This window comes from Macrobrachium rosenbergii, chromosome 6 (genome assembly GCF_040412425.1).
Source record: "Macrobrachium rosenbergii isolate ZJJX-2024 chromosome 6, ASM4041242v1, whole genome shotgun sequence".
Taxonomy (NCBI): Eukaryota; Metazoa; Arthropoda; class Malacostraca; order Decapoda; family Palaemonidae; genus Macrobrachium; species Macrobrachium rosenbergii.
This window is the reverse complement of record NC_089746.1, coordinates 47,971,745-47,981,511: the sequence shown is the minus strand read 5'-3', so window position 1 is coordinate 47,981,511 and position 9,767 is coordinate 47,971,745. Positions and strand designations below refer to the sequence as shown.

The 9,767-nt window shown below is 33.1% G+C and overlaps 1 protein-coding gene across 1 annotated transcript in view; it reads right to left on the bottom strand.

Annotated features, from left to right (window-relative positions):
- The window catches only part of LOC136839528 (uncharacterized), a 320,867-nt gene extending 311,871 nt beyond the window's left edge, over positions 1-8,996 (bottom strand). Inside the window, exon 1 of the mRNA XM_067105742.1 lies at positions 8,054-8,996. The gene's annotated coding sequence lies outside the window, so the exon portion shown is untranslated. The remainder of the gene's footprint in view (positions 1-8,053) is intronic.
- Positions 8,997-9,767: the final 771 nt, after the last annotated feature.

Genomic DNA, 9,767 nt, shown 5'->3' with positions numbered 1-9,767 from the left:
TATACAAATTGTAACGAATGAGGCAAAAGACAAATGTAGCAATATTTTGAGTATTACTAATAATGCAGTATATATATATATATATATATCATAACACACAATCACGTGTGGAACAGATAATATATATATATATATATATATATATATATATATAGACTTGTATGGCCCAGTGTTAACGTTCCAACTTCTTTTACCTGAGAGACCTATCCTGATAGTCATAAATATATATATATATATATATATATATATATATATATATATATATATATATATATATATATATATATATAGAGAGAGAGAGAGAGAGAGAGAGAGAGAGAGAGAGATCCTTATATTAAGACAATGCAGTGTGCTAATACTGAAGCCTGAACCTACTTGTATCATTTTCAAAATGTACAAAACTGAAAAAAGCAAAAATTAAAATATTAAAGAAAATCGCAATGACCTACTATGGGTTATTTGTTATGCATGTCGACATAACGGTGAAAAACAGTCCATGTTTATGAAAAACTGGAGGCAACGCCAAAGAAATTTGTGTAGCAAGACCAGTGCATGAATGCTGTACTGAAACTTGCAATTACCTTTTGAACAAGTCACATCATACACAACTTCTTCCTTTATCCTTAGACAGTGCTGTATTTTTACTGACTACCATGGACGACTTAAGGCTACGTTTACAATTAAATCCTCAGTCTTTACTGAAGGCAGGTCAGAGGGCTTGACTTTCTTCCCAGGTGCTTTCTTGTCTGGTGGTGTAAAGAAATACGGAGAAAATATTATCGCCCCTGTCGCTGCTGTTTTTGTTATGCCTGCTTTCATAGTGTTGAACTTGTCTATTTTTCTGCTGCAGTAAAGCTTTGCCAATAGGCCTTGATAGCTGTTGTTACTTAGGAGTTAGGAGACACGGTATGCTAACCCTGATTGTTCTTAAAGTGCTACACCTTATAAAGGCTCAACTGATACCGACAGTTTTAATGGAATATTTAAGCGTTAGCCCCATTAATTATTTTTAGGGAGGTTGTTGGGGGCCTTCTAGGGATCTCCCCTATTTCGCTGCTTGGGGCAAAACATCAAAGAGAGTAAAGACCTCCGTTGCTTTTGACATCATAATAATTCTTTCACTTAGTCTACTTAGTTTAATGTAGATTTTTTGTTTTTTTGTTTAATGCAGACAGTTTATTTTTCGTATGGAGATTAGACCATTTCCACTTCCCATCCCATGGAATGACAAGCATTTTAAACCCTCGATCTGATTTCCATTTGGAAATGAGCCGGACCATCAGTTACTGGCCCTCCCTTTTTTTTTTTTTTTTTACCAAGCGTTGAACATGCTTTCAGCTTCCCCAATAACGTGCTAATTTAGGGAATGGATGAACCACGGTTACCGAACCCGTATACCAACTAATTCGAGAGAAATGAACTGTTAAAAATCTCAAATCCTACCCAAATCCCCGCACCCCTTACCCCGGCTTCCCCACCCCCTATAGCCCCTAATTCCCAAACAGCGTCGGCTTTCATCAGCCATTATCCTAATTAATACGCTTCTACATATAATGACCCAGAGCATAATTGAAATAGCTCTCTCTCTCTCTCTCTCTCTCTCTCTCTCTCTCTCTCTCTCTCTCTCTCTCTCTCTCTCTCTCTCTCTCTGATAAATCTTTCCACTGAGAGATCATCACTGTGGCCAGTGATACGTCAGTGTATAAAAGCGTTTCATTGACCCCTCTGTCAATCACCAAAAGTCCGTCTGCTTTATTAGCACCTAATGAGTGGATTTGCTCCCAAAGTAATTCGGTCGGATGCCCGGATGGGCCAGCTGCTGGACTTGGCTAGAAAATGAAAATGGAAGGGTCGAGGCACAGTTGGGAGATACATTTTCGATTTACGGTTTGCTGATGGCTTATACAATTAACTGACTTAATGATAATGGAAATAACAAGATTTACTAATGGCTTATACAATTAACTGATTTAATGAGAATGGAAATAACAAGATTTACTAATGGTTTATACAATTAAATGACTGAAAAGTAGTGACAATAAGATTTATTAATGGCTTACACAATTAACTGATTTAATGATAATGGAAATAACAAGATTTACTAAAGGAAACATACAATTAACTGATTGAAAAGTAACGATAACAAGATAATAAGATATATATATATATATATATATATATATATATATATATATATATATATATATATATATATATATATATATATATATATATATATATATAAATAATTTTCAACATATGTACATACATACATATCTTGTTATTATCATTACTTTTCAATCAGTTTATTGATAAATCTTGATGTTATCACTACTTTTCAATCAGTTAATTAAATCAGTTATTTAAATGAACTTGAGAACTAATGGGACACCCACCCGAGACCTTAATGTTTCCGTTAGACTGTGGTAGCCTTGTGCCAGGTGGACAGCCTTTTCCTATGACCATAGTTATTGCGACGACAGTTTTCGTAAACAATAAATAAAATGTTCCTTGTGTTGCCTTTGTAACCTACAGCCAGGTATCATTCTGGTGGTGATACTTCTTTAACAATGTGTTTATACACACACACACACTATATATATATATATATATATATATATATATATATATATATATATATATATATATATATATATATATATATATACACACACACATATATATATATATATATATATATATATATATATATATATATATATATATATATATATATATATATATATATATATATATATATATATATTATATATTATATATATATATATATATATTATATATATATTTAATATATATATATATATCCATATATACACCTTGTTAGTTTACGATAACTGTCGTCGCAATAACTATGGTCATAGGAATAGGCTGTCCACCTGGCACAAGGCCACCAAAATCTAACGAAAACACTGAGGTCGCGGGTGGGTGTCCATTAGTTCTCAAGTTCATTTAATTCGAGACATAACCCCAAGGGATAAATACCCTTCGGGGCATGCTCGGTGAACGCGCCCGGCCCCATGCTGGGCACGAATATGACCCCCGCTGTGCTTGAAATCGATTGGCTATTCAGTGGGTATTGCCACTGACCGGCGTCGCTTTTCTTAATTTTCACGGTTTACCTCATTAGGTAGCTCGCTTACCCATATCTCACTAACGAATTTGCCTTCATGAGGGTGAAGATTTTCCTTCCCTTGGGAGATAAAATGGTACAATTCTAAAATGAGGTAAAAAGGAAAATGGAACATTCTACGTGAGATGAAACCATTCTTATTAACGAACTTATCTTTTTGAGAGAGCGATGCCTCGTCTTCATCAATAAACAACTCAACTTATATGATCATAAAATCACATATACAATTATTTTGAACTTTAAAAGATATAATGCGATCAGTATTAAGTCTTTAAGAAAAACAAAGAACTTAAATCCGTTAAAATGGCGAGGCGAACATATCAATTTTTCTGAAATATTGGTTGTAAGTGTTACAACACACTTACACACAAAACAAACAATGACGTTGACGTGTTTGTTTGAGACAAAAAAAAAAAAAAAAAACTCCGAAACTGATCACATTCAGATGAAAATCCTACTTTCAGAAGTTTCGAAGAAGTAGAGATAAAAATAAACGAGTAAAGTTGAGTTTTCTGTACAGCGTATAATGCCGTATGAGCCGTGGCCCATGAAACTTTCACAGCGTTGATAGACGCGCGATCATGGCTAAGTTTAACATTAATAAATAAATTTCCAGCTCTCTAGCCTCAGTAATTCTTAAGATCTGCGGGCGGACACGAAAAAGCGCGGACGGACAGACAAAGCCGGCACAATAGCTCTCTTTCACAGAAAACTAAAATATAAATAAATTATGAGCCGGATATTCTCTCGAATTTTTTGCAGCATCGGTTAATATTATGAGAAAAATATTTTTTCCTACGAATCCCATATCACAATATTAAAATAACAAAGCTGGTATCCTAGACCCGTAAATTTTTCTCTCTGTTTTATTTTAAATCCCTCGTAAATGACTTATCGTTAACTCTGAGATGGAGATTTTCGAGAATACACCAGAATATGGACATCAGATTATGTTAAGAGAATATCTTTATTTTGTCTCGAATATAGCCAAGGTTGGGACGTCACATACCACTAACCAATATATATTACTGGGCAGAGGAAACGTCCATAATAACGGCAAACTTTATTTGTGCTTACGTTTCAAGACATCTTTCATTATCAAAGCTGGAATAAGTAAAATATAAATATAAAATCAGACTCATACTAAAATTACAATCAAAATATAAAAAAAGTTATACAAAAAAAGACAAAATTAAGAAGACAAAAGGTATAAAAGTAAATGACATAAAGAAAAATTCCAGGCCAGGGTAAACTCACGTCAGGTACAGAGTTGTTGAGGTAGTTTGGTTGTTCAATCTTGAACCAGTAGTTTAATAAAAAAATTCTTGATTCAAAGATAGGAAACAAGAACTGGGGACTTTGGAAACAATTTTAAAATTTCTATAATCAATTTCTGTTTGTCTTTTGGCGTGTTCTCGAATAAAGAACTCTGGATTAAAATTTGACTCAGTTCTATAACTGATGACAATCAATTCTACTTTCAGTAGGCGGCGTGAGGCGCCCGTATTTCCCCTGACTACATCGGGGGCAAGCAAATAAATAGACGATGCTTGATGTCAAAGAGGGCTAATTTTGTTTTGTACTGGAATAATGATTTGATATTAAGAGGATTGACCGGAATCAATTTACAATTAATGGCAGGTGCATACTGTTGAAACTTATTCAAAGTGTTGTAAAAGACGACTTATCGTGGATCATAGGAGACTGGCGAAAATGTCATCTTAGGAACTGTAAATATTTGTAATTTAGGTATATATTTATCATTCAAAATTTATTTAAATAAAAAGTCTGGAAGGGCAATTGTCTCGAAAGTATTTGTATAAAAAAGTTATTTCATTATTAAAACCAAACCAGCTGGAAGTTATATTAAAAGCTCTGAAGACGGTAACCAAAAGTTTAATTTAAATTAAAACAGCAATGGCTATATTGAATTTTTATAGCAAAAGATTAAAACAGAAATTGATTATAGAAATTTTAAAATACTTTCCAAAAATAGTTCTTCGCTTCCTATCTTTGAATCTCTTTATTAAACTACTGGTAAAGATTGAACAACTGGTAAACTACCTCAACAACTCTGTACCTGACGTTTTCTCTCCTGTTTTCTTTCTTTATGTCACTCTAATACCTTACAAACGGTAAAATGTCTTCTTAATTTTGTCTTTCTTTTGTATAACTTTTTATATTTTGATTGTAATTTTAAGTATGAGTCTGATTTTATATTTATATTTTACTTATTAGCTTTGATAATGAGACAGATGTCTTGAAACGTAAGCACAAATAAAGTTATGCCGTTATTATGGACGTCTTCCTCTGCCCTTGGTCCTGTTTGCCTCGGTTGATACCAATATAGATATATATATATATATATATATATATATATATATATATATATATATATATATATATATATATATATATATATGTTATATACATATATATATATATATAATATATATATATATATATATATATATATATATATATATATATATATATATATACATATATATATGTGTGTGTATATATACTACCAGTATATATATAGGCTATATATACCAATATATATATATATATATATATATATATATATATATATATATATATATATATATATATATATATGTATGTATACGTAAATTGTGGCCACATTAAATTCCAATCATAATGTCAGTTAAGTTATCCTACGAATCCCATATCATAAAATTAAGATATACCAAAGTTGAAAGCCTAGACCCTTAAAATTTTCCCTTTATAATAATGGAAGGTATTCGAGAATACACCAAAATATAGACATCAGATTACGTTAAGAGAATATCTTGTTTTATCTACAACAATCGGACAGTTTGGGGTGTCACAGACCACTAACCATACTAGATACCTGTGAAAAATTGCAATACACTGAAATTTGTAAACAATCTTGATTAGCAACAGAAATCATTAATTATACTTAGTTTGAACCAAAATCCATTATCGCCCTCAAGAGCATTCAATGCAATTTCTGACTTGAAAAGTCATCCTAAAGAGACCACTACTATCAATCCTACTGGACAGGAAACAAAACCACGTCTTCAAGGCCTTTGACTGATAACCAGCGATCATGGTAACTATTTATTTTCATTTATAAACAGAGATCACGTTGAAAGAATAACTGTTCATTACAGGAATTTTATTATTCATAAATAACCATAAATGAAAATATATAATTTGTCTTAAAAAGAGAAACGGCTATCTGCATCGAAACAGCACAGGATTTCGTAACTACTTTTCTGCTACGGTGAAAAATACGAAATTTAAGATGAAAATCATCAGATATTTATTTCACCACTGGTACATGATAATCTTGTCGTTATATTCGTAAATTACGTTCGATGGATGAGCGATTAAGTTAGAGGTAAGATATGTTATTACAAACACCCATACTAACAATAATTATATATATACATTATATATATATATATATATATATATATATATATATATATATATATATAAATTATATATATTATATATATATATATATATAAATTATATATATATATATGTATATATATATATATATAAATATATATATATATATATATATATATATATACAGGTAAATTGTGTATGTATGTATGTGTATATATATATATATATATATATATATATATATATATATATATATATATACAGGTAAATTGTATATATATATATATATATATATATATATATTATATATTATATATTTCACCGCTGGTAGGCCATAATCTTGTTAAATTCTCAAAGTACGTTCGATGAATGAGCGATTAAATTAGTGGTAAGATACGTTATCACAAACACCCATACTAATGACAATATATATGTGACGAATATATATATATATATATATATATATATATATATATATATATATATATATATATATATATATATATATATATTAAATATATATATACATTCATTTAAATACATTCATAAATTGTGGCCACATTTAAATACAAATCACTTTTTCAGTTGAGTTCGTCTAACAAAGAAACAATGACAAGAATAGGTAACAATAAAAAAGTTATTTGCAACACTCACCCATGCATCTGCTAATATAAATATACATACATATATATATATATATATATATATATATATATATATATATATATATATATATGTATATATATATATATATATATATATATATATATATATATAGGTAAATTGTGGCCACATTCAAATACGATAATTTTTTCAGGAGAGTTGGTCTAACAAAGAAACAATGGCAAGCGAAAGTATAACAAAAAGGGGGTAAAACTATAGAACAGCTTTGCAAGGTGTACTACCTTGGAAATAGACTTTTTATGTGGTATTTTGGTTGCTTATCAAGAATTTACCCTTATTTTTCGGTGGTCGACTGTAATTAACATGAAATTAACCTCAGATCTGATATGTTATTGTATGCTGGCCATCCTGGAATGCTATCCCGCATGCGTAGTCTTATTGGGGAATTTTTGGTAAAAAGTGGAGTTTCCGGGAGGGGGAGCCCCGTTAAGTAATGCAGCCTACTACGTTAGGTTAGGTTAGGTTAGGGTGCGCTAGGTTAGTATGGTTCCTTTTATAAAATGTTTCCTTGGCCAATCCCTTCTTGAACATATGGCTCCCTAATGACTTGCGCATGCGCGTAACCATTCCATAACACTAACAGTAGGTCTTTCTCCCAACGATCTCCCCACCCAAAACCCGGCGTTCCCATAGGGACCCCCAACCATGTTGGATAGAGATATGTGATTAATAATAATTGACCGACAATAAACACCACCACCTCCTTCGTCAGAAACACTAAAAGTATAGGAAAAATCAATTTCCACGGTAACAGTCCGTGCGGAGCTGTTCTATAGTTTTTCGAAAACAAAAGTTATTTGTAACACTCACCCATGCATCTAGTAATTTTTCGCAGGCCCTCCCTTTCGTTACAGCACCTCCTTAAGCCTATCGGGAATAGAATTCACCAATTTCTGCAGTAGGAATGGTTCAAAGCTGTCACAGATCGAGTGTATGGCGGTCTGAAAAAGTTTGTCGAGGATTGTCGTGTCCTCTGCCCTTCAACAAGACTTGATGGCTGCCCAAAGGTTTCCTACTGGGGACAAATCAGGGAATTGCCTGGCCTAGACGTAGTATAGTCAATTTGGAAATCGATTAGCCAATCAGTGACGTAATAGAGTGAGCGAACAGTGACGTAATTGGCGGCGTGGCACCTCGGAGGTAAAATTTCTGTTGAAGTGCTTGCTCTTGGAAAGATTTAGAAACAAACACTAAATCCCCTACGCCACCATACGAAAAAAAAAATCATCATAACATAATGAGAGAGCTTGACAGTGAATGAAACGATATTTAGGTCCCAGTTTATCACTATGAGGCACCCTCCACCCCATCTTCCCCTCTCCCCACACCCGTGAAATGTAGCCTCCCCCATCCTTCCTCTGTTTTGGGGTATCTGGATGGTACGTGTGGATACGTGGCCAAGCAGTTGAATATTATGGTTTTAATTTCCTTGCACTAGCCAAGCTGGTCGTCTATATGCAGCTCCCTAAGCATGCGAGTGCAAGGAGAAAGCTTACGGGGGCTCCATGACCAAGGGCAGGGTGGACTCCCCACCCCAGCTGGACGCCATGAACTTGGCAACGAGCTGTGTAACAGTTCTTCACCTATGCCATTTTGCTTCAAAATTTCACTTGTTTTCGACCCCACGTTACGACATTCAGTTAGACGGACTATATAATATCTTAGACATGTTACACATCAATGATACAAGCACAATCAAGCAGGAACACCGCCGGTTGGCGACACACTTGGGTAACACACACTCTACGGCGTTCGGAATGAAAACCCGGAAGACACTGACAGTAACTGACTGTCGACTGATCCTAAGCGGGGGGAGGGAGCAAGGGTTGGGGTAAGTTGATATTTAGTAATTTTTTGCTCGTAGATTTTTTTTTTCGAGATAAAAATTGTATGGGAAATCGTCCACAATATGAGTTTCATTTCATGTCCCCGTGATCTGTCCACTCGCGGGTAAAGGTACGGCACATGCGCAGGGGTAGCACGTGAGTGACTGACATTCACCGTTTCCGAAATCGTTGGCTCATTGTGATAAATAGTAAACTGTTTTTCCAAAAACGCATTTGAATGTTTATGTAGGCAAAGAACCCTTGCCCCTTCTGATATAATTCATAAACACATCGATCTTTATTCATAATATACCAACATAAGCACACGAAAGACTGGGTTGTATCCAACATTGTACTCAGATCAAACGCAAACGAACGTAGAGTTTTCAACAATTATGATATATCTTATTGGTATAACCCAGACCACTCTTAGACCTATGCTCAAAAAGTATTCAAATCACAATATTTTCTTGTTATTCAAATTTAATTCTACGTGCAGTTTCATTGCATGTATATGAAAATAACTTTATTACGATACCAAAGTAATATCTACGTCCGTAAACTGAAAAAAACCTTTAATATTGCTTACCTCTAAAACATGAAGCTCGGACCAGTGAAGCTAGGCCTATGCTACTGATTCGCCAGGTATTTTATTTGACTAACCTTTTATTAAGTACACATTCATTTTATTTCAGTCA